Here is a 21,020-nt window from a genome sequence, read left to right as displayed (position 1 = left end):
GCGACGCTGATGTCATGCTACCACATCCATTTTTCTTTGTAAACAGCTTGCATGTCTGTGTGGGCTTCAACAAAAAGGGCTGTAACCTCGGAGATAGCATCATCTCCACAATGGCAGGTTTCTAATCTGAGAATGCGATGAGGTGAAGTAGAGCTGGAGCCTCTCCGTCTTTGATGCTGCAGGAGGCGAGGTAAAAGCTGCATGTGGGAAGGCAACTCATAGGTTCCTGAATTATTCCTTGATTCACGGAGCGAGGTCGTGGTCACCAAACCAGGAATCCTGCACACGGAGAGCATGTTCCCACACGCACAGTCATCGCCTCATGACTGCTAAGTGTGAAGTGATGGCTTCCTGGTGCAAATTTGCTGTCACAGACCTCTAAAACCCCAGACAGAAATTTTGCTTTCGTTGAAGTCACCTTTCGGATTCAGTGCCTCAGTTGTCAAGGGCAGGCTAATCATATGTGGAGAGATCTCCCCCCCCCCATTTTAATTTAATTTATTATAACATATAAAACGCATACATTTACATTTACACGATACATATACACAACACACTACCTTATTTTCATAGCATAAAACATACCTACATTACTCTATATAATACCTACCTAACCTGTACATATCAACATACCTACACTCCTACCCCACACGGACACCCACCAAGTGACTTGACTTCCAGCCGTTCTTGTTACGCTACTTTATTTTTCCAACTAGCTTAAATGCATTTCATTATTTCTTTGATCTCTTCTTCTATCTCAACTTTACTCTCCTTTCACTCTAATCATTTTCTGGATTCACTCAGTATCTGTCAAAAATTCTACTTTTTCCACATAGATTTTGATGTATTCCTTAAAGATAGCCCTCTCCTTATTCACTTTTTGTACCATATCTCCTCTTATCCTCCCTGTTAATTCGGCAATATGGAAGTATTCCATCATTTCAGATAGCCAGTCTGTTTTACTTGGGATGCTGCTGTTTTTCCAATTTTTGGCAATTAATAACCTTGCCACCGTAGTAGCATACATAAATATTGGTCTGACTGTTCTTTTTATTTCCTCTGACATGATACCTTGGAGGAAGGGTTCTGTGGTTTTCCCCCAAATGATAATCTAAACATCTTTTTCAATTCTTTATAAATATTTTCCCAGAATCCCAATATCTCTTTGCACTCCCACCACATGTGTAGAAAGGTTCCTGCCCCGTTGTTGCATCTCCAACAGACATCACTACAGTTTTTATACATTTTTGCCAGTCTAACCGGGGTCAGTACCATCTATATTGCATTTTCATTACATATGTGGGGAGATCAAGCAGTGTACATGTGGCAACCAGTTCACAGCGAGCACAGCACCTCAGTCAGTGCACTCATGTTATGTGCAGGTCAGATCTGTGCAATCCATCACTTTTCTGAGAGGGAAGGTTTGGGGTATTAGGTGCACATACATGCAAATGTACATGTTTAGGTTATGGGAAGATGTGACACATGGCATGACAACTGGAGGAAGAAGAGGCTGCAGGGTCTCCAAAATTTACATTTTCACTCTACTGTTCCTCTAAAGCAGCGGTTCTCAACCTGTCGGTCCCCAGATGTTGTTGGACTACAACTCCCATCATCCCTGAGCTCTGGCCTGGCTAGCTAGGGGTGATGGGAGTTGTAGTTCAACAACAACTGGGGACCCACAGGTTGAGAAAGGTTGCTCTAAAGGTTTCAAGGCAGCATATATGGTCTCCTCCCCCATTTTATCATCACAACAACTCTGTGTGGGGTAGATGGCTGCTGTTATTGTTTCATATATATCCCAAGGATATAACTGTAACTTCCTTCCTCCAAGGAGTTTGAGATACAAACATACATACACACATAATTTTTATCTGTAGGCTGCCTTCCCACAGTTCAAACCGTGCTCAAGGTGGCTTACCACATGAAAAAATGCATAGCTACAACACAAGTCATGAACCATAAACATTATGGTTTTCCACACAAATCACAACAAAATCTAACATAAAGATACAAAAAAACCCAACAGCAACAAACCCTCCCACAACAATACTCCAGCCCAAGGGTGTATACATGGCTCTCCTGAATTTTTTATCCTCACAACATTCCTGTGAGGTAGGCTATGCTGAGAAACTGTGAGTGGCCCAAAGTCACCAAATTGAGGTTCATGGCTGAGTGGGGATTTGAACCCTGGTCTCCCAGGTCCTAGCCACTATAACACACTGTGTAAAAGAGGGTCAGGGGGATTCGAAACGGGGACTGTCCAATCTCATTCCCAATATATATGTATAGAAAATATTATTTTTCTGTTTTGTGTGTGTGAACTAGTTCTATGATTGACAGGTGTGGGGACCTTTACCCCACAAGATGGTGGACTGCTGAAGTACCAGGCAGCCAAGAAAGTTGAGGTGAGGCAGACTACGGTCGCACCATACATTTAAAGCACATGGAAACTGTAATTTGTTAAGGGTGCTGGGCACTGTAGTCCAAAACTTCTGGTAGGTGACAGGCTGGCGAAGGCACAGAATTACAGGCATTTATAAACATGACACAAAACTGTTATCATTGGGAAGTAGTGTCTCAGTCCAGCTCTCATTCCTGCTTAACACCAGCGTAACTCGAGGGACTTCGGTGGATTTTTGCCAAAGTGTAAATGAGATTAAAACCAGGCTGCAGGGCTGGAGCAGGGCATGTTGCAAACGTTAAAATAAACAGAGCGCTATTGGGGAAACTCTAAATGCAGGTCTGTGCTTTTAACAACACAAGCGATTGTTTTTGTAAGAAGCCAGCTGCTCCTGAAAGAAACGAGCGCTTCTTTCTCTGCCACCCAGCAGCTTGTGGGCTCACGTGGGCATCCTCTGGGCTTGCCGTTCTTTGTGCTGCTGTCTTGAAGAAGAGTGACTGAGAACTACGATTCCCAGGATTCCCTGCAAAGAGGAATGGATTGTTAAACCATTCTGAAAACTGTAGGTCTGTGGGGAGGGGAATAGGGATCTCCTTACAATTCTCAGCTTGCTGAACATACTACATCTCCCATAATTCTTTTGGGGGGGAAGCCTTGACTGTTTAAAGTGCTATCAAAGTGCATGAATGTGGCCTTTCTCAATGGTGCTATGAGTCACCAGCTGCAGTAAATGGATCGGATCAAGAGCTTAAGGTTTCGCCTCCCTCTGTCTAACGTTAGGTCTGGAAGAGCTAAATCCATGCCTTCCCCCGTTCTTCTCCTATGTCAAGACTCTACATTCGCTCCAACTTACTATAAAGCACAGTTGGGATTCATTTCTACATCAATCAAAATCAAAACCCTGCATATAGAAAACTAGCTCTTCACTAGGGCCTACGGCCCTAGATTTCTGTGTGAAAAGTTGTATTCTTTATAGAGGAACATACAGACTTGTGAGCACCTGCCTGAAATCTCAAGTGATAAGGGTATATCACCTGAGTGAGGACTAGGACATTGCTGAATATGTTCTTTGGCATCAACATTTTTGCCCTGTGAATTTATTGGGGTGGGGGGGAAGTGTATTTTTTTCAAATGTGTATGAACACTTGCACGATAAGATTCAAGGAGGCATCACACTTCAAACAAACCAGTTTGTGAAATTTTAAGGCAGGGCTTTGTACTTCCCTGTCAGTGGTAAAAGAAATATACCTTGACAGGAAGAATGCCTCATTTCCTCTTCAGGCTTATTGCTATTTTAAGCAGCTCATATTTGTCTAGACATCATTGCTGCTTTGTTGACACATTGTTTATCGGTGTTCACAGATATGCAATGTGAGTTTTGCTTGTTTTTTCATAAGGTTAGATTTTAGATTTCATAAGAATGTAGGTGTGGATAAAAATACACTCTAGTTGCACAATACTTCAGCCAGCAGAGTCGGCGGTAAGGGATGATAGGGGTTGTTAGCCCAGAACATATGGAGGACACCATGTTGGCTACCCCTGCTGTAAAAGCTTACGGCATGATTAGAGGCGCCATGGAACTCTTGGAATCTTTTTCCGAAGTCCAAAAAGCAGGGAAGGGCACACAATTTGGGATTGGGTTCATCATCATCATCAATGTTTATTGTACTAGCCAAAGGCCACACCAATTTCATAATGGTTTGCCGAACTACAAACCATAATAAAAACATACACTGATAACAAAACAAACATTTGTAATAATGCCCCAGCCACTCTAGGCAGCTTATAGCACGTATAAAAACATAATAAAACGTCAAACATTAAAAACTTCCTGATAGATGGCTGCCTTCGGATGTCTTCAAAAAATTGTGTAGTTCTTTATCTCCTTGACATCTCATGGGAGGGTGTTCCACAAGGAGGGTGCCACTGCTGAGAAAGAGAAGTAGGAAAGCCCAAACCCTGCTCAACTTCAAATTAAATCACTCAATTTCCCAGAACTTACAACAATGCTAGGATTGGGTTCTTTGTCTACCATCAGAGGCAGTATGGCAGGTTCTGGGAAGCACTGGAGGGGCAATAACTGGGGTGCTCAGATTCTGCAGGCAAGCTTACCATGAGCATCTATGTGATTCCAAGAACAGGAAGTTGGATTAGATGGGCCTTCGCCCTGATCCAGGACGGCTCTTCTCATAGAAAGCAGCAATGAGCGGGGGGCAGCTCCAACTTTTGCTCTGTCTTCTCTGCTCTTCCGAAGAAGGAAGTCCCTGGTTTCGCCCCTGGTGTTTCCAAGTAGGGCTGGGGAAGATTCCTACCTGCCTCAAACACTGTACAGTGGTACCCCGGGTTAAGAACTTAAAATTCGTTCGGGAGGTCTGTTCTTAAACTGAAAGTGTTCTTAACCTGAGGTACCACTTTAGCTAATGGGGCCTCCTGCTGTTGCTGCCGTGCCACCGCTGCCCGATTTCTGTTTTCATCCTGAAGCAAAGTTCTTAACTCGAGGTACTATTTCTGGGTTAGCGGAGTCTGTAACCTGAAGTGTCTGTAACCCGAGGAACCACTGTACAGCTACTGCCAGCCAGTGTAGACCAGGGGTCGGCAACCTAAGGCCCATGGGCCACAAGCGGCCCATGGGGGTTGTTTAACCAGCCCATGGACCCCCGCCACCAGCTTGGGGACCCCCGCCGCCGGCTCCCATGCGCCGCGCTAAACCAGTGCGGAGCAGAGCAAGGACTGCCTTCCGCAATGCTGGCCGGCTTCCCATTGGCTGCAGGAAGCTCCTGCAGCCAATGGGAAGCTGCACACGCCTCCTCCGCACCAGAAGGATAAAGAAATAGTGTTTGTGCATGCAAGCGCGCATGCCCACAGCAGCGTCTGTGGGACTGTGAACTGGCCCAAGCCACAAAAACTCTGCTGATCCCTGGTGTAGACAGTACTGTGCTAGATAGACCAATGGGTTACATACAGATTTCCCCCTAAAATAATTCTGGGCACTGTAGTTTAATCCTCTCAGACCTTCCAAGTGTCCCTATTTTCCAGGGACAGTCCTGGATTTACAGAAGCTGTCCTGGTTTCTGATTTGAGCCCAGAATGTTCTGCTTTTCTTTAGGACATCCCTATTTTCATCAGATAATGTTGGAGGGTATGGAGTTTCGCAACTCCCCAAGCCAAGGAGATAAGTAACTATACAACCTTTAGAACACATCTGAAGGCAGCCCTGTACAGGGACGTTTTTCTTTATGTTTAATGTATTATTATGTTTTTATATATGTTGGAAGCTGCCCAGAGTGGTTGGGGCAACCCAGTCAGATGGGTGGTGGATAATTATAACCATAATTATTACTGAATAATAATTCCAAAATAATTCTCTCATTGGAGAAATGTTGGAGGGTGTGAACCTCACAGAGTCACGATTCCCAGGAACCCTTTGCAAACAGAACTCTTCGAGGGAAATGTGTTTCGAAATGTGCTTTAAAGGTAACCTAAGTCAGCTTCCTGTGTTCCTATGAGTGTTTCCTGTAAAGTTACTAGTGACATCTTGGCAAGCCAAATAACTCCTGCACCATTATGTGCACTGTTTTAAAGTTATAGTGATTGCCATTTGTGACTTAAATGGTACTTAAAAAACCACAAAACTGCATTCACTTCAGACTTTCTTTATTAACATTTAGATGCTAAGCCAAGGTGGCCCTCTTCCTGACGGTTTTGGGATTTCTCTGGTTGCCTCTTGTTCTCGATTTTGCTGCTCTGGTCACTGCCACAACTCTTCACTTTATAGGGTGTTTTAAAATGTGGTATGTTTTTACATTCTCTTTTGTGCTTTGCTAGCTGCCTTGGAGACGTCTAGTAAACCTATGCAGACACGCATACAGGTTACAAACGTTTTGGATAAAGAAATAAATAACTATACTTTGCATGTCAAAATACATGGATGTGCATGTGCGCAGTACTTTTCCAAACACGTTGCTGCTTTGCTGTTTGCTTCTGCAAGGTGGTAGCAACATAGCTGTCAACCGTCCCTTATTTGGCGGGAAACCCCCTTATCCCAGCGCTGTGTCCTGCTGCTGTCCCTTATGGATGATGTCCCTTAAATTTCCCGGGTTTCAAAGGAAGCAGCTCCTCTCCCTCCCTCCCTGCCGGCCAGGGAGGAGGGAGGCTCCAACTGTGTTGCTTGGCTGCGTTGCTCACCCAATAAGGAGTCTAAGAATGACTGGGGGTGGAGCTTGCATGCCTTGTGCCAATCAAATCAGCCGCGTTGCCTGGGGACTCGCCTTTGCTCAGCGCTTCCCAGCGGAGAGGTGATGTGGTTTTCCTTGCTGCATCCCCTTTGTTGGGTTGCTGCACTGTGGGAACCACCACTTGAGGCTTTGTTTGGCTGCTGGCTGGGCTTTCTGCCTTTGGCTCGGAGGGGCTCAGAAGCTGAACATACCTGTGCCTGGAAAATCCCTTATTTTGGCTGCTGATCCCTTATTTTCGAGGCTGCTGGTCCCTTATTTTCAAATCTGTAAGTTGACAGCCATGGGTAGCAAGCAGGTGGAGCTAGACAGTGACAGGTATATGTTTAAGGGATATAGGACAGGGATGGGCAGCAAACGACTTGAGCAGTGGGGGGCGGAGAAGTGCAGAAACGAGACTCGATTCCTGCCTGAGTAGTAGGTTCAGATCCCGAATTGCAAAAATATTCAATGTACTAGGACAGTATTGCCTGGCAGCAGCACTCCAGGGTTTCAGGCAGGCGTATCTCCCAGCGCTGCCTAGACAAGCTAGGGATTGGATGCACGCAAAACAGATAATCAATTCATCCCTACTGAATGTGAAGGGTCGTGGCTCAGCGGTAGGGCACTTGGAGTGCTGCTGCCAGCGAGTGTGGTCAGTACTGAGCTAGGTAGACCAATGGCCTGACTCAGTGTAAAGCTGCTGACAGTTGCTGTAACAACTGCTTTCGCAGGCATAGCTGTCAACTTTTCACCAATGGAAGCAAAGGCTCAGAAAAACCTCAATATGGAGGCCAATTGGCCGAAATATTGGGAAATTTTGGAACAAGAAGGAGACAGATTAAAACTGCAGAGTTTTGAAAAACTAAAAAACAAAGTGCGAGATTGGCTTCATTACAGTGGTGCGCCGCAAGATGAATGCCTCGCAAGACGGAAAACTCGCTAGACGAAAGAGTTTTCCGTTTTGGAGGTGCTTCGCAAAACAAATTTCCTATGGGCTTGCTTCGCAAGACGAAAATGTATTGCGAGTTCCTGCGTTTTTTCCCCTCCCCCCCTTTTCTATGCTGCTAAGCTGCGTATCCGCTTATCCGCTAAGCCGCTAAAAGCCGCTAAACCGCTAATAGCGCTAATCCGCTAAGCCGTCAATGGGCTTGCTTCGCAAGACGAAAAAACTGCTAGATGAAGAGACTCGCGGAACGGATTCTTTTCGTCTTGCGAGGCACCACTGTATTACCAAATAATGGAGGCTTACAATTTGGATAAGAAAATTGGCTTTAAGGTGGAAAAATCAAAATTGGAAATAGAACTGTTAGACCCTAAAACTAAGAATTTGTCAAGAATGTATAACTTGCTGTTGAAATGGAATACTCAGGATGAAACAGTGAAATCTGCTATGATTAAATGGGCACAAGATGTTGGACATAACATTATGATGGCTGACTGGGAACAGTTATGGACCACAGGTATGAAGTTTACGGCATGTAATGCCTTAAGAGAGAATATAATGAAAATGATCTACAGGTGGTACATGACGCCAGTCAAGCTTGCAAAAATTTATCATTTGCCCGATAATAAATGTTGGAAGTGTAAAGAGATTGAAGGTACATTCTTTCACCTTTGGTGGACATGCCCAAGGATTAAGACTTTCTGGGAGATGATTTATAATGAAATGAAAAAGGTATTTAAATATACCTTTCAGAAGAAACCAGAGGCCTTTCTCCTGGGCATGGTCGGCCAATTGGTGTCAAAGAAGGATAGAACTTTCTTTATGTATGCCACAACAGCAGCAAGAATACTTATTGCAAAGTACTGGAAGACACAAGATTTACCCACCCGGGAAGAATGTCAGATGAAGGTGATGGACTATATGGAACTGGCGGAAATGACTGGCAGAATCCAAGACCAAGGAGAAGAGTTGGTGGAAAAAGATTGGAAGAAATTTAAAGTTTACCTACAGAAACATTGCAAAATTAAGGAATGTTAGAAGGATGTTGGAATGAAGTAATGTGGTTTTAGCAGAAATGATATAAAGGATTAAGTAAAAATGGATTGTTAATTGGTGAAAGAACAGAACGTAAAATCATAGTATATCAAGATAAATCATTAGGATAGAAATAAAGATGGAAAGGATTTGCTGAAATATCTAATTGAATTAGAATACAAAAAAGGGAGGTGTGAGGAGGTCAAGGAAATAAGCAAAGGAAAGAAAGTTATGTAAAGGATTGATTTGGTTTTTTTTTTATTATCTGTATCTCTCCCCCCCCCTTGTTCTTGTATTGCTCTGTATTTTTTTGTTTAAATATGTTCCTTATTTTTCTTTTTGTAACCTTTAAAATCCCAATAAAAATCTATTGAAAACCAAAAATAAAAAATAAAAAATAGCTGTCAACTTTTCCCTTTTCTTGTGAGGAATCCTATTCGGAATAAGGGAATTTCCCATAAAAAAAAGGGGAAACGTTGACAGCTATGTTCACAGGATCCTGCCTACAGGAGGCCTTCAAACCCACCAGTATTATTCCTTTGCCGTTCCAAAAGCACTTTTGCCAGCAAGTTTACTGGATTGTGCTGGCTGCCTATTTCACCGTTTTTCCCCCTGATGAAAATTTCTAATTCAATTTATATCTTTTCCATGACTGGCACAGAAGAACAGCCAGACCAAAGTCTGCAAAGGCAGGAGGAGGAGGCAACTCCTAAGGTTAATCAGGAAAAGCTGAGATTTTGCAGCCTGGAGTTGTAATTCCTGCCCCCCCCCATCCCCACACAGAATTGATCTGTAGCTGCGGCCTTTTCAAACAATGTTATTAAAGAGAACAACGACCCCCCTCCCCCCAATGTTTGGAACCTTGTGTCAATCTCTTGCTCTGTGATTAAGCAACAGTTTTAATTGGAAGCTTGACATTTAAAGGGTGTGAGATGTAAATCAGGCCACGATCTGGCTTTAATCACTGCTGGGACATGTTTCTCTTTTTTAATGAAGTAGTAAGATTTGGCGATCATAGCACATTTGGATTGGGGTAGATATGCATCTTGCGTGTTTCTGGAATTGGTAGCGCCAAATTCTGCGGCTTGCATTGTCTTTTCTTCCTCCTCCCTCTGGATGAAGTCAGGGCGCCTCATTTGCTTCTCTTCTTATTTTTTTTAGATACAGTTGGAAATAGCTAGGGCGTGGAAGGCGTATTATGTATTCCATATACACCCGCAAATTTAGCTGGGGTTACTGGCGCCTCAATTCCTTCATTGATACATTCAATAAAATCACACCATGCCAAATAAAATCAGTTTCTGTATGTGTTATACCCTTCTATAAGCACATACTTTGGGTTAGCTTTTCAAACAGAGCCCCAAACCAGACCCCAATATTTGTACCAATATTCTGAAGCCGCATTTTACAATATTTCCTGAATTCTGTAATAGTGAATCTGGCTGCTAATAAAAGAAGGCTGATTAGGCCTTTATTCTCGCACTACGCATTTTGCTTGTCCTAAATATTTAAAAGTGCTGACTGAGCGGGGCTTTTGTTCTTGTTCAGTCTCAAAGCGCTATTGAGGATGTAAGTGAGGACGAGGATAATTATGGCTGCAGCTTATAATCAACAATAATAAACGACTTAAAAAGGTTTTTTGATTCACTTAAAATAAATGCAGTAGTGGACACGGCCAAAGGCCCAAAGTGGGTTAGGCAAAGTATTTGGACAGTAAACTATTTTCCACTCGTATTGACTGTTAGGAGTTTGTGCTAGGCACCCCTAAATTTCTGGGCCTAGTAGGAGTTAGAATTTAATGAAGGCCTAGGTGTTAAGGCTAGGTGCCCGACTTGTATTAAGCCAGTGCATATTAAGCTAGACCAGTGTGTGTATTAAGCTGTGTGCTAGACACTTCTAATTTTTTAATTAAGCCAAGCGTTAAAAGCTAATTAAGCCAGGCTAACTTCCTCGTGAGGCGGAAGCCTGGGGATGGGTCATTAAAAAGAAGAAAGGATCAAGAGAATCTCTCTGAGACTGCGAATGCATGGGGCCTTCCCAGAGCTTAGTGAAATTAGAGTCAGAGCTGCTGTGATGGGAACAAGAGAGAAAGAGGCAGAGCACAGTGAAGGCTCTCTGCTTGAACCCTATCCTAGGTGTGCCTATGGGAGAAACAAGACCCTCTTGGAGTGCTGGCACTGTGAACCCCTCCATCGAAGGCTCATATTGCATATTTTATTGCTGTTGTTTAGTTATTTAGTCGTGTCCGACTCTTCATGACCCCATGAATCAGAGCATGCCAGGCACTCCTGTCTTCCACTGCCTCCCGCAGTTTGGTCAAACTCATGCTGGTAGCTTCGAGAACACTATCCAACCATCTTGTCCTCTGTCGTCCCCTTCTCCTTGTGCCCTCCATCTTTCCCAACATCAGGGTCTTTTCCAGGGAGTCTTCTCTTCTCATGAGGTGGCCAAAGTATTGGAGCCTCAGCTTCAGGATCTGTCCTTCCAGTGAGCACTCAGGGCTGATTTCCTTCAGAATGGAGAGGTTTGATCTTCTTGCAGTCCATGGGACTCTCAAGAGTCTCCTCCAGCACCATAATTCAAAAGCATCAATTCTTCGGCGATCAGCCTTCTTTATGGTCCAGGTCTCACTTCCATACATCACTACTGGGAAAACCATAGCTTTAACTATACAGACCTTTGTTGGCAAGGTGATGTCTCTGCTTTTTAAGATGCTGTCTAGGTTTGTCATTGCTTTTCTCCCAAGACCTATGTGTATATAAACCACATATTTGTAAAGACACCATTTCCTCATTTCCAAAAAAGAAGCACATTCCCTGGTGAGTCCTTGGGATCTCACACCGCTCGATGGTTGGGGTGGCTGGCAACAATACAAGTATGTTGTTTAGGGCAAATCTGCACCATATATTTAAATCACATCCAACACACAGTTAAAGCACATGACATCCCCTGAAGGATCTTGGGAACTGTCGTTTGTTAAGAATCCTAGGAATCCTGCAAGCCACGTGTTTTAAAGGCATGCTGTCCATCTGCCTATCCACTTTGTGCTTCCTTTTGAAATGAAGAGCAGGATGCAAACTTTAAAATGAAAGGTGAACAAATCACCTTAATTAGACCCCGCTTGAACGTTGTGGCAGCAGGAAAGCAGTAAGTACAGTGGACGCTCGGGTTGCAAATGTGATCCGTGCAGGAAGCACGTTCACAACCCATGCGGGTTGTGATTTGGCACTTCTGCGCATGGGCAAGCGCCCAAACCCGGAAGTGCAACCTGAAATCACGCAACCTGAAGCGTCTGTAACCTGAGGTATGACTGTACAGTGGTACCTCAGGTTACAGATGCTTCAGGTTACAGACTCTGCTAACCCACAAATAGTGCTTCAGGTTAAGAACTTTGCTTCAGGATGAGAACAGAAATTGTGCTCCGGCGGCACGGGAGCAGCAGGAGGCCCCATTAGCTAAAGTGGTGCTTCAGGTTAAGAACAGTTTCAGGTTAAGAACGGCCCTCCGGAATGAATTAAGTTCTTATCCTGAGGTACCACTGTAATAAAGGAATTAAAAGAATTACCTAGAATACCTGCGTTGGCCTACATTTTACCATGTCACTCTAACATCCTTTTTTATGAAACCGGAGCTATTAAAGTCTCTCTCTTTTTAAATCCTTTATTTGCTAATATCTTTTTAAATGTTCCTTTAACGTCCAACGTAGCCCCTGGAGTCTGTGCATGGGTCCTTTTAAGTGAACATCTTAGCTCCACGTTCTGCTTCCATTTCCTGCAAGAAAATGTTTTATATGAATGTAACTTTCACCTTTCAACAAAGTTCATTTACTGTTATGTTTGGCATCCGCTTTTGGGGGTGGGGAGAGAAATGCAGTGGGCTTTTGAGAAGGGTATACTTTCTGCTCTCGATATTGGGTATATGGAGCAAAAGGCATGTGCAATAAGTCAGGAATAAGATATTGTGCCAGAGAGGACTCTCCCTGCATGAATTCAGCATGTGAGCAAATGAGTAAGTGGTTTAGAATAACTCTTGTCACTGAAAGCCAAGAGCTGGGCTTGATCTATTCAGGAGCATGCTGGTAACAAATAACATATTGAATCCCTTGGCCATGAGAAAATGTCAAACCGTCCTTTGATAGATGACTAAACTTATATAGCTTGTGGAGTGCGGGAGAGAAACATATGACCATTAAACTATTAATCCCACTGAGGGGAAAAAAGAAAGGCTGAACTTGAGCCTTAATTAATTTTGTTGTTGCTGCTGCTCTTGCTTAATCAGCTTTTTCATGGGTTATTGGCTTTGGGTTGTTGGAAGGTAAGCACTATTATCCTCGCTTTGCGGCCAGTGACATGCTCAAGAGCCTGCTTTTTAAAAATAATTCAGCCCTGGCATACACGGCCAAACCAGACGTGATGTTCAATGCGTGCAAGCATTTAAGTGTGCTGCATTTTTTCGCTCTTGAAAATACAGCTGCTCCTACCACAGTTGGGATCTGGACTGTAGCACAGAGAAAAAAGGGAACTTAACTCTTCCCCTGCTTTCCACATTCCCAAGGAAAATCCTGTCTCTGGAGCTGCTATGAGCCTCAGGGGAGAAGTTTCCATTCTGGGTCTAACAGACCTTTTGGTAGCAGAGGTGGTGTGTGTGTGAAGCAAGGAGTTTTGGCAAGGCAGGGAAAGCTAAAGTTCCTTCCCATTCAGACCCTGAGCTTGAGTTTGTGAGTTAGCGCAGCCGACGTAGGTGCCCTTTCTTCCACTGATGGAGCGACTGGTGGGTATGCGCATGCTTGCATCCTTTTGTGATCCTGCCTCTTTTTCTGCACTTTCAGATGTGGCAGCCATTTTGTGCTATGTCTTGCATTTCATGGAAGCCATTTTGTGTTGTGCCTTGCCCCCAAACTGTTTTGTGTTGCGCCATGCCCCTGTGGCAGCCATTTTGTGCTTCGCATTGCTCACACAGGAGCCATTTTGTGACTGGCTTCCATAGCACTTTCTCTCAAAAATCCAAGCCAAAAACGTTGCCATCCGCTGCTCCAGAACTTGAGCTCCCTCTTTCCATGCGGCTGCTATTTACAGAAGAAAAATCGCATAAAATATATTACAATCGTTTTACCATCACTGGCAAGAACAAAAGGAAAGCTTTCATGATGTTTGGGACATATCAAATGTATCTCAGAGTAGTAAATTGTTCCCAAAATATTGCATGAGGTGTCAAAAGAAGAGCCCTTATGTTTTTTCCCCCCTGGGCCAAAAAACAAAAAAATCCATGAGTATTGAGGGGGTTTTGTTTTAAGATCCTAGCACTTTCCATTGATTGGGACACAAAAACATCTAAATGCAGTTAGTTTCTTGGGTTCTTTTATCTCCAAGGCAATTTTTTTGGGTTTCTGAAAAACAACTCCTTAGAAGCACTTAAATTTGGAGACATCTTTTGCTACTGTGCAGGTGACAATGTTCTGATCCATAAAGAATATCTTATAGCTCTAGTACTTTGTCAATTCTGCAGTGATTGCATCCAACTGCTATTGTTAAAGGCTGCTAATGATTCAAGTCTAGTTTGGCCCTTATTATACCTATGCAGGAGCTTTCCAGCTTTGCCTGAGGAGCTTCTGCAAGTTGAGAAACAAATAGCTTGAGTGTTCACATAGGAGTTTCTAAAAGGAAATAGAAGTGACTTTTCTAATCTCCACTGGTCCCTCTCAACACATGACACAGACATTGGCCAAGGTGCTGGGTTGCCCCTCAAAAGGCAGTCCCATTAAATTTAAGACCATATAGCACCAATCTTAAAGGAGCTACACTGGCTCCCAGTACATTTCTGAGCACAATTCAAAGTGTTGGTGCTGACCTTTAAAGCCCTAAACGGCCTCAGCCCAGTATACCTGAAGGAGTGTCCCCACCCCTGTTGTCCAGCCCAGACACTGAGGTCCAGCGCCAAGGGCCTTCTGGTGATGCCCTCACTGCAAGAAGTGAAGTTACAGGGAACCAGGCAGAGGGCCTTCTTGGTAGTCGTGCCCTGTGGAATACCCTCCCATCAGATGTCAAGGAAATAAACAACTATTCAACTTTTAAAAGACATCTGAAGGTAGCCCTGTATAAAGGACCATTAGGTCCAGTCGTGGCCAACTCTGGGGTTGTGGCGCTCATCTCGCTTTATTGGCCAAGGGAGCCCAGCCCTGTATAGGGAAGTTTTAAATGTTTGATATCTTACTGTGTTTTAATTTATTGAATGCTGCTCAGAGTGACCCAGTCAGATGGGTGGCATATAAATACATCACTATTATTAAGGTTTATGCCGAGGTAAATGCTTATAGAATCTCAGCCTAAAAGTCATTTAGTAAGGACCGCAAGAGAGAGCAGCTTTTGAAAAAATTGCTTGCCTTTTCTTATTCACTCATCTGCAGTGACAGCTTGGGTTCTACTGATTGCAGATGCTGTGCCATAATCTTGATTAATGATTAGCTTGGCCACGTTTGGTACTTTGAAGAAGCAGACCTGTAGGTTTCATGTGAAATATCACTCATTCTATCTGGGAATGCATTTTGAAGCACGGCAGGAATTTCTCACACGGTTCAACCCCTCTGCTTTGTGCATGCACCAAGTTTGCATGGAGTTTTCAGCAGCGCCTCCATCTGGAATTGATTCCAGTGAGAGAAAGAGAGAGAAAAGAGATTTATCTCTCATAAGGAGATAGAGCAGGCTGACAGTGATAGATGGCATGAGAACAAAGCATTAAAAGTCATTGTTGTCGAACACTGTGGATACTAGGCAGGGATGGAACCAGAGATGCAAACCAGAGCAGGTATTTACCTTTGCATTTTATTTTATAAACTGAATTGATAAATACCAAATGTGAAAAAAAGAGTGCAGGGTGGAATCATGAAATTATTGGGGTGAAAAAAAACCAGACCAGAACAATATATATAATATATAAGTCAGGAGAAAAATAGGAGCAGCACAAACATATTTTGATGGAGGCACTTTTAAGAATGCATTTTGAATGCATGAAGAGTAATGGCCTGGGAGATAAATTAATAGTCATGGCCAGAATCCAGTGAATGCTTGTATGCTCTTCCAACAATAGCCACATCTGCACTGGAGGAAATGCTCCCATTTTCTCCTGCATCTGCCTGGCATATAGGAAGTTCCATGAATAGTCAGTGGTGTAGAAAACAAGTCCTATGGAGAAAGATGAAAGGAACTGGGTAGCTTTGGCCTGGATCTTAAATGGGGCAAAAGCTATGAGGGCAACTCCTGTAATAGAGCATCGTAGACTTCGTGGTTAAAGGTAAAGGTAATTGGACCCCTGACCATTGGGTCCAATCTTGGCTGACTCTGGGGTTGTGGCACTCATCTCGCTTTATTGGCTGAGGGAGCCGGCGTACAGCTTCCGGGTCATGTGGCCAGCATGACTAAACCGCTTCTGGCGAACCAGAGCAGCGCACGGAAACACCGTTTACCTTCCCACCGGAGCGGTACCTATTTATCTACTTGCACTTTGATGTGTTTTTGAACTGCTAGGTTGGCAGGAGCTGGGACCGAACAACGGGAGCTCACCCCCGTCGCGGGGATGCGAACCGCCGACCTTCTGATTGGCAAGCCCTAGGCTCTGTGGTTTAACCCACAGCGCCACCTTTAACCCACAGCGCCACCGACTTAGTGGTTAGAGAATGCTAATTGTCTTTATGGGATGGGAAATCCTGAAAACTGGAAGTGGAGGGGAGGGTGAATGGAATGGAGTACTCCGAAAGCAAGGCTGGCTGGCTGGAACACTGAATAGAACCACTCTGTGCTGCAACGTTTTGCTATTGATCTCACTTGCAATCTCTGTTGATCTGCCTGTTAGTGAGAATGTTTACCACACCAATGCGCCTGATTAAAATTTGGTTGGATCAGCCATTTAGTGAGCTGAAAACCTTTTCATTCTCACAGACCTTTTAGATTTTGGGTTTTTAATACTGCTCTTAATATGACTATGTTGCTGTTCCATTTTATAATCATTTGCTTATTATGGTTCCACCCCACCTCCACCCCCGGCTATTGTTGTTTTGGTATTTTATTCAGAGCTGCTCTGCAAATTTGTAATAAAGAGCAGGATATTAAATCATAATAACCGTGCTGGAGGACAACAGCAACTTTCCAAGTGGGCACTGTCGTAAGTTGTGACTTAGTCATTAGATGTTCAGATCCAGTTTAGGATGCCTCCTTTTTTACTTCAGTATTTGAAGCAAGTCTCAGATGAGAATGGCCTGGGTTGACATCTGAAGAGTTCCTGCACAATAACTGAACTTGGCTCAAGACATGAAAATGAAGCTTATTTCACGTCAGTCTCTCTGTTATTTGTTGAGATGTGGGACTCATCTGTTGATCATATTGGGAGGGTTTTTCATTAAGGGAAGTAGAGCACTGCCTCACCCCTCTCAGAATGCCCTCAAGCAGTTCCCAACTTCCTTCCTTCTTATAGCTAGTAGCACTGCTTGTCAGCTACCTCCTTCTCCCCAATGTTGCCCTTGCAGAGAGATGGATGGGGAAGAAACTTGAATTAGTTGGTTCTGTTGGTCTCCCTGCCTTTTTCTCCAGCAAGCCCAGCAAGCACCAGCCACCAATGTGTTGAACTGTTGGGGGAATGTTGTTGAACTGTTGGGGAGTGGGAATAGTCCTTGCTCCATTGTAAAGCCAAGATGTCTAAGAAGGACCCTTTAAGGCCTTTCTTCATGTACCTCCTCCACATGAGGGTGGCAACTCCTCGTTTGTGGAATGCTCTCTCCAGGGAGGTTTGCCTGGTGCCTTCATTATTTTTAGTCCTCAGACGAAAACATTCCTCTTCAACCAGGCCTTTGGCTGACTAATATTCCACAGCCTTTTAAATGTGTTTGTGGGAAGGGGGCGTAATTGTTTTGCTGTTTTGGTTTTAATTATTTACTTGTGATTTTATCTTGTATTCAACAACAGCAACAACAACGACAGAAGAAACCAGATCTTAGCAGGATTGGGCCTTTTTCAGCACATTGGGTTGGCAAACTGAGGCCATTTCCCCAAAAGGCAACACAGACAGGTCTTGCAGATGTTGAAAATAAGAAACAGGTAGTTGGACTAGTGTGGCTGAATAAGCAGGAAAATACTTGCAGGTTCAGTATGTGAAGCAGAAATAGTCAAGCCAGAGAGCCAAATCTGGATGTAATAGCAAGTGCTTTGTTGCACAGACAAAAGTGTAGTTTTTATAAATACCCAATGAGGTGGTTCACCTACAGCTTAACAGTACCATTTGGGCTGCAGTGTAGGAGGGACTTTATATTCTTATATTTCCATCCCACCTCTTTCCAGCATGGAACACCCCCCAGCTAATCACCTATCCAGGCCCTGACCAGGGCTAGACCTGTTTAGGTTCATCAAGGTGCTGCCGCCGCCATTCTCAACCTTTAGGATCACTTCTGGGATGAATGCTCCCTGCTCCCCAAATATCTGCACATATAGCAATGCAGCATGTCAGGAAGAAGGTGAGATCAGAACCTTTCTTCCTAATCTCCGACTTTTTATGTGTAAGGAATGGCTTTGTGTGGAGGAGCATCTAACCACATGAACCCTGAACCTCCTTTTTGAAGTGGCAGAAGTTTGCCCCCTCATCTGTAGTTTGTGCCAAAGTCTGTTAACAGGAAGTGGAGATTTATATATTGACTGGGAATCAGTCAAAGTTGGGGCTTGTGATGGTGGAATTGACAGAGAGCCATCAGAGGTCTGAGGGCCAAAGGAGGCCTACCATTTTTTATACATACATAGTGCAGGGGTTGGAAACCTTAGGCCTAGAGGCTGAGTACACAGGCCTCATTGCTTGGCCCTTGGCACTCTTTGCAAGCCAGATGCCTCACTGAGCCTGCTTCAAACCTTCAGTCTATTTGCATGGCTGGAATGTGCCACTGAACCCTCATGATGGCTCTGAATGGTGGATAGAGATGCTTGTGTGATTGTGATTTTGTGTGTGTGCGCACGCAGAAACTAGCCTACTGTACAAAGGGCAAGTGCACTTTCTGTGCTCCACCCACTGTTGCCTCTGGCCCCACCCCACTACTGTAATGTGGCCCTCTATAGGTTGTTTAGAAGGGAATGTGGCCCTCGGGCTCAGGAAGTCTCCCCCACTCCTGGCCAAGGGCGTTTGACCATGAGGCTTCTGGAAAGCTTCTGCAATTCAGGCTTGCTGCTCACAGCGGATGACCCAGACGGTTATTCTGAAGGCTAGCCCTGTCATTTTATGTAAGTTAAAATGTCAAAGTTTTGCAATTCAAGGGAATTTGTTTAGAAACACTGAAGTTCCCATGGAGATTAATAATAAGCACCATGTCCAGAGCGTGTTCAAAGTCTTCACTCTACAAGTTGCATATGCTGTTATTTACTGTTGGCACGTTTTTCCAAACAACACCAACAACAGGCAACACGTAATTGCTGTGCGTAGGATGGGGGGACGGGACAAGGAAAAGTTGGTGTGGAGAATGGCTGTGCTGTTCCTCAAGATCAATATATATTTTGTCGATGGAGGTGACGTCATTCTAAAGGAAGACTCTTTGCCTCTACCATGAGATGTGTTTAAAAAGGTGCATCAATGGCTTCTTGGAAGGTCCTCCTTCCCTTCTTGCTTCTCACGTGCGTGCCCAAGCGCCAACTTTGTGGAGAAAAACCAGACAAGACAAATACTTTATTTGGATCAAGTAAGGCCACAACTTTATTGATTACAGATGTAAGAGGTTTGGCATAGGCATTGAATATAACCAGTGCTATTTTTTCTAGAAAAAGAGGTGCTGGAACTCACCACGAACACCTCCCTTGTTCTCTTATAATGCCAACAGCACCCACCCTAGAAGTGCTCTAGAACACTGCTGGAAGTGTTGCTTATTGGGGTCAACCCTGAAGAGGGGATGTCCTATGATCCCCATGGGATCACCGTTATTTCTCCCCTAGCAATAAGTATTCAGACGTTTATTGCTTTGGTATACACAGATTAGTGAAGAACAGAAGGAACTACCTTGCATGCCAAAGCAAGTCAGATCAGACCAAAGTCAGATTCCTCAGGAAAGCTCATAAGCATGGTCGAAATGCAACAGCTCTTCATTGTTGCATGTTCTTAACATCCGGCAAAGAGCAACATGATAAAATGATGTCAGCAAGGATGGAATTTAATCTGGCATCTTGACACAGGTATGAGCCGCCTCTTTGGTCTTCTTATGCCTTCTATTTGGGGCATGTGGCTAAGTTGGGTGGTATGTGCAGCTTGTACGCCTTTGCTGATAGAACGATAAGCCGGCTAACGTTTCTGCTGGCATTTCAATAAATAACAGAAAGAAAGATGAAACAATTTTTTTTAAGAACAGGAAAAGAAGGCTCTGCTGCAACCCCACCCCAGCATTTTAACCAACCGGCTTGTTTTGTTAAACTTGTGTCACCTCGAGCTGTTTGCCTACCACATTCTGTTTTCTTTCAGATGCCTGCATGTTTCATAATAGCTTCTCCAGCTTTCAGCAGATGAGAGCCAGACCACTGTGGTCAAAATGGGCATCAAAAGCCTATTCTGCACATTTAATGAGGTAGGAGTAACAAAGAACACACCAAAGCTACCTGCTCCTGCAAAACATACCCCCCCCCCCCCGTGGAGTGCAACTCATTTGTAGGAAACCAAGGTACACCAGCTGTTATCAGCCGGTCAATTCAATCTGACGTCGTTTGACGTAGGCCAAATTCACTTCATACCTGTTAAAACATGGTTTTGCGAATGCATTTTCATGGAAGCATCTGATGCTTCCAGCTTGGTGCTTCACTGCTAAATGAGAAGTACCTCTCCTGAACACATAGATGGGGCAACACAGGAGAACTCTACACTATCATGACTCCTGAAGACATTGGTTTGGACCACACTATTTTTGTTAGCTCTCTTAAGCACATCTTTTGGTTATGAAGACTGAGGCAAGGTCATATGGGTACCATGGCTAGAAGGAAGGGTGGCACAATGTCTAGCCATGTCAGGGCTGAGTCCTAGGCAAGCCCAGGTCAAATGAGACAAACCTGGAGCCAGAAAGAAGTTGGGACTGAAGAATAACCACAAACCCAGGAAACCAACAAGAGTACAAGAAGACATTGGTTATGTGCACACTGCACATTTGAAGCATACGATGTCCCCCAGAGAATCTCAGGAACTGAGCTGCAATTCCAGAGGTTCCAATGGATATTCTGAGTGGCAGTCCTGCCAGGTCCTATGGTTTTTCACCAAGAAGCTGCCGCCTGCAGTTCAGGGGTCCCACCACATGGGGTGCTAGACACACCCAGCAGCACTTGCCAATTAATTGTGGGTGCTTCTAGGCATGAATGGTTTTAATGGCACCCAATCATTGCATAAGCTGCAAGTGGAAGAGCAAGTAAGCTTCCAGATTTCTGGAATCTAA

General features: G+C 44.1%; 1 long non-coding RNA gene across 1 annotated transcript in view; it reads left to right on the top strand.

Moving 5' to 3' along the window:
- The window catches only part of LOC309338159, a 599,378-nt gene that overhangs the window by 14,403 nt on the left and 563,955 nt on the right, over positions 1-21,020 (top strand). The gene's annotated exons all lie outside the window — the stretch shown is intronic.

Source organism: Podarcis erhardii (assembly GCF_964252035.2).
Source record: "Podarcis erhardii genome assembly, chromosome: 3".
NCBI lineage: Eukaryota > Metazoa > Chordata > Lepidosauria > Squamata > Lacertidae > Podarcis > Podarcis erhardii.
The sequence above is the reverse complement of the archived record's forward strand: the minus strand, read 5'-3'. Positions and strand labels throughout refer to the sequence as shown.